This window comes from Tachyglossus aculeatus (genome assembly GCF_015852505.1).
Source record: "Tachyglossus aculeatus isolate mTacAcu1 chromosome 12 unlocalized genomic scaffold, mTacAcu1.pri SUPER_6_unloc_2, whole genome shotgun sequence".
Classification (NCBI taxonomy): Eukaryota; Metazoa; Chordata; class Mammalia; order Monotremata; family Tachyglossidae; genus Tachyglossus; species Tachyglossus aculeatus.
The window spans coordinates 4984847-4989717 of record NW_024044829.1 but is presented as its reverse complement, the minus strand read 5'-3'; the positions used below and the strand labels follow the sequence as shown (position 1 = coordinate 4989717).

The 4871-nt window shown below is 49.3% G+C and overlaps 1 pseudogene; it reads left to right on the top strand.

Moving 5' to 3' along the window:
* The first annotated feature begins 229 nt into the window (after nt 1–229).
* On the top strand, nt 230–1409 carry LOC119921287 (annotated as a pseudogene).
* The last annotated feature ends 3462 nt before the right edge of the window (nt 1410–4871 follow it).

The window sequence follows — 4871 nt, the reverse complement described above, 5'->3', positions numbered from 1 at the left end:
CCTCAGTTCTCTAATCTCTAAAAAGGGGATTAAGACTGTAAGCCCCACGTGGACAACATGATTCCCTTGTAACTACCCCAGCGCTTACAGCAGTGATTGGCATATAGCAAGCGCTTAACAAATACCATTATTATTATTAGTAGTAGTACTAGTAATGGTAATAGTAAACTATTTCTAATGTTTCCTCAGTTTCTCTAGTTTCCTCACTACTCCCAAGTGATCATCGTCCATGGGAGGTTCCCAGAGTCAGGGACGATGAAGAAGACCGAAGAAGCAGCCAACAGCTCTTCCTTTGATCCGGACCACTAGCTCTCCTTCTCCCCTTCCCCACCAGTTCATCCTCCTTTCTCCCGCTAGCTCCCCCCTGCTCCATCATCTGTACCTTTCAGCTCCTCCACCGACTCTTTCCCACCAGCTCTCCCACCTACCTCCCCCACCAACTTCCCTGCTTTATTCCACGGCCAGCTGTCCCTCTTCCCTTCACCGGACCCCTCCAGGTCCCCCCACGTCAAGTTCGAGGAACCACAGCACCGTGTCCAGGTTCGTCATCCTGGGCCTGTCGAACCGCCTCGAGATGCAGCCCCTCCTCTTCACCGTCTTCCTGTGCGTCTACCTGGTGGCCGTGCTGGGCAACGGTCTCCTCGTGGCCACGGTCTTTCTCAGCGCGGCCTGCACATGCCCATATACGTCCTGCCGCTGACCCTGGTGGACGTAGTGTGCACCTCCTCCATCGTCCGCAAGATTCTGGAAACCTCGCCGAGGCCGCGGAAGGCCATCTCCAAGACCATCTTGTTCTTCACCTGGTCCCTGGGGACGAGATGGTCCTCTTCACCACCATGGCCTACGACCGCTAGGAGGACATCTGCTTCCTCCTTTGCTACGCTGCCATCATGAGCCAGCAGACGTGCTCTGCCCTCTCTCCGCCGTCCTCCTCGTCGCTGTCACCAACGCCTGGGTGCACACAGGCCTTATCCTCTGGCTGACATTCTGCGGGCCGGACGCCGTCGACCACTTCTGTTAGATCCCCGCCCTGCTGGTCCTCTTCTGCAGCCCCTTCCGAGCCAACGAGGTGATGGTCTTCATGGGCGATATCGTTCTGGCCATGAGGAGACTTCCTGCTGACCTGCCTCTCCTATGGCTTCATTGCCTGACATCCTTCTCAACTTGATGGCCAAGGGCAAGAGGAAGGCTTTCTCCACTTGCTCCTCCCACATCTTCGTGGTCTCCCTTTACTACTTCCCCATCATCTACACCTACATCCGGCCCACCTCCTCCTACTCGTTCGAAAGGGACAAGGTGTTGGAGGCCTTGTATCCACTGGTCACGCCGACCCTATACCCCAATGTCTACAGCCTCCGTAACAAAGAAATCCATGGGGCATCCGGAAGATCTTCTCCCTGAAGCGCTGATAATGATAATAATAGCTATTGTTATTTTTATGGTACTCGTTGAGAACTTACTGGGTGCCTAGCGCTGTTCTAAATTCCGGGATAGGTACAGGTTGATCAGGTTGGACGCGGTCCCTGACACACATGGGGCTCACGTTCCTAAGCCCCATTTTACAGATAGGGAATTGAGGCCCAGAGAAGTGAAGTGACTTGGACAGGGTCACACAGCGGACATGTGTCAGAGCTAGGATTAAAACCCACATCCTTCTGACTCCCAGGCCCGGGCTCTATCTACTAAGCAACACTGTTTCTCTGCTTCTGTAGCCAAAGAGGGGTGAGGGTTTCTCTGTCACCACCACCTTGAGTAATATAATAATAATAATAATGACAATGATAATTGTGATGATGGTAGTTTTTAAGAGTTTACTATGTGCCAGGCACAGTATTGAGCGCCAGGGTGGATACAAACATATCAGTTTGGACACAGGCTCTGTCCCACTTGGGGCTCACAGTCTCAATCCCCATTTTACAGATGAGGTACCTGAGGCCTATAGAATAATAATAATACTAACTTTTGTACTTGTTAAGCCTTTATGACAGGCACTGAACTAAGCACTAGGGTGGATACAAGCAAATCGGGTTGGACACAGTCCCTGTCCCACAGTGGACTCACAGTCTTAATCTCTACTTTACAGACGAGGTCACTGAGGCTCAGGGAAGTGAAGTGACTGGCCCTAGGTCGCACAGAAGATGAGTGGCGGAGCCGGAATTAGAACCCGGGTCATTGTTCTATCCATTAGGCAATGCTGCTTTATGGAGCATAAGGGACAACTAAATATTTTCCCACTCTAATCCCTTGGAGTTCTTAGAAGAGGATGGAAATATACACTGACCATTATAATAATAATAATGGTGGTATTTCTTAAACTCTTACTATGTGCCAAGCACTGTTCTAAGCACTGGGGTAGATACAAGGTAATCAGTTTGTCCCACGTGGCGCTCACAGTCTTCATCCCCATTTTACAGAAGAGAGAACTGAGGAACAGAGAATAATACAAATAATATTGATGGTATTTGTTAAACGCTTACTATGTGCAAAGCACTGTTCTAAGAGCTGGGGAGGTTACAAGGTGATCAAGTTGTCCTACATGGGGCTCCCAGTCTTCATCCCCATCTTACAGATGAGGTCACTGAAGCCCAGAGAAGTGAAGTGACTTGTCCAAAGTCACCGAACTGATAAATGGCAAATCCGAGATTAGAACCCATGACCTCTGACCTCCAGGCCTGCACTATTTCCACTAAGACATGCTGCTTCTCTATAATTTTTGTACTTGTGAAGCACTTACTTTACACCAAGCACTGTTTTCGGGGCTGGGGTAGATACAAGGTAATCAGGTTGTCCCACGTGGGGCTCACAGTCTTAATCCCCATTTTACAGGTGCGGTAGCTGAGGCAGAGAAATTAAATGGCTTTCCCAAGGTCACACAGCTGATAAGTGGCAGAGCCGGGATTAGAACCCATGACTTTGCCCAGCCGAGCCCGGGCTCTTTCTACTAAGCCACGCTGCTTAGCTCACTCACCTCACCTCAACAAGACTGTCAACACATTGATGACAGAGACTTTGCCTTCCTCAGGTGATCTACCCCGTCCTGAGCCACCCTGCTGGGGACACTTCAAAATCACTTCTTGTTCACCAGCTGGAGGGCCTGAAGCTTGCAAGAGATAACTTCCATATCCGATGTCAAACGATGGGAAAATTTGCATATTTGACATCCTATGTGACAGCCTCATCACGTTTGCACCCACGTTCTCCCATCGTCTTTTGAACAGCACCATTTCCATAAGTTACTATTTTAGCCATCTCTTCCTCCCGTCTGTAAATTAATGAATTGCAGTATTCCTTCACTGTTAAGCGCTTACTTTGGGTCGAGCACCGCTTTAAGTGCTGGGGTGGATACAAGCTCATCAGGTTGGACACAGTCCCTGTCACCCAATAATAATAATAATGGTATTTGTTAAGCAGTTACTAAATTCCAAGAGAGCCCGTTATTGGCTAGGGACCGTCTCTTTATGTTGCCACTTGTACTTCCCAAGAGCTTAGTACAGTGCTCTGCACACAGTAAGCCCTCGATAAATATGATTTAATGAATAAATGAATGAATTGTTCTAATCGCTGAGGTAGATATGAGGTTACTGGGACCCAGAGAAGCGAAGTGACCTGCCCAAGGCAGACCAATGGCAGAGCTGGGATTAGAACCCAGGTCCTCTGATTCTCAAACCCGGGCTTTTTCCACTAGACTACACTACTTCACACTGCTCACTGCATGTCTGCCATCCCCTTTAGAGTGGAAGCTCCTTGAAAGCAATGATCAAGTATTCTTCCTGTATTCTACTCTCCCAAATGCTCAGTATAGTGCTCTTTACCCACTAGGTGTTCAAAACAGTGCTTGGCACATAGTAAGCGCTTAACAAAAACAAAGCCATCTTCTCCTCCTCCTCCTCCTCTCATATGTGTGTGTTTGTGTGAGCAGATGTGTGAAAGTGAGGGTGTGCAAGTGTGAACATATATGTGTGCAGAGAGTATGAGTGTGCGTATGTGTGTGTCCCACACCATCCCCCAGACCGAGATTCCCAAATCTTTCCACAATAGCGGCAAGCATTCATTCAGGCAGTCATGTTTATTGAGCGCTTAATGTGTGAGGAGCACACTACTAAGCGCTTGGTAAGTACAATTCAGGAACAAATAGAAAAAATCCCTGCCCACAACGGGCTCACAGAACCCATCAATGAGTACGATGGATTTATTGATGGCTGGATGGCCGGATGGATGGCTCCCACAGGGCTCTTTTGAAGAGCTGAACGGTGAGATTCCGGCCTACAATGCCAGAGTCCGGGATCCACGTTAACTCCCCGCCCCAGCATCCTGATTCCCCCCCTCAGCAAGGTCAGCCCCTGGGACCCTCTTTTCAACCCGGACTTCATTCATTCATTCATTCAATCGTATTTATTGAGCGCTTACTGTGTGCAGAGCACTGTGCTAAGCGCTTGGGAAGTACAAGTTGTCAACATATAGAGACGGTCCCTACCCAGCAGCGGGCTCACAGTCTAGAAGTGGGAGACAGACAACAAAACAAAACATATTAACAAAAGAAAATAAATAGAATAGTAAATATGTACAAGTAAAATAAAGAGAATAATAAATCTGTACAAACATATATACAAGTGCTGTGGAGAGGGGAAGGAGGTAGGGCGGAGGGGATGGGGAGGAGGAGAGGAAGGAGGGGGCTCAGTCTGGGAAGGCCTCCTGGAGGAGGTGAGATCTCAGTAGGGCTTTGAAGGGAAGAAGAGAGCTCGCTTGGTGGATGTGCGGAGGGAGGGCATTCCAGGCCAGGAGGAGGATGTGGGCTGGGGGTCGACGGTGGGACAGGCGAGAACGAGGTACAGTGAGGAGGTTAGCGGCAGAGGAGAGGAGGGTGCGGGCTG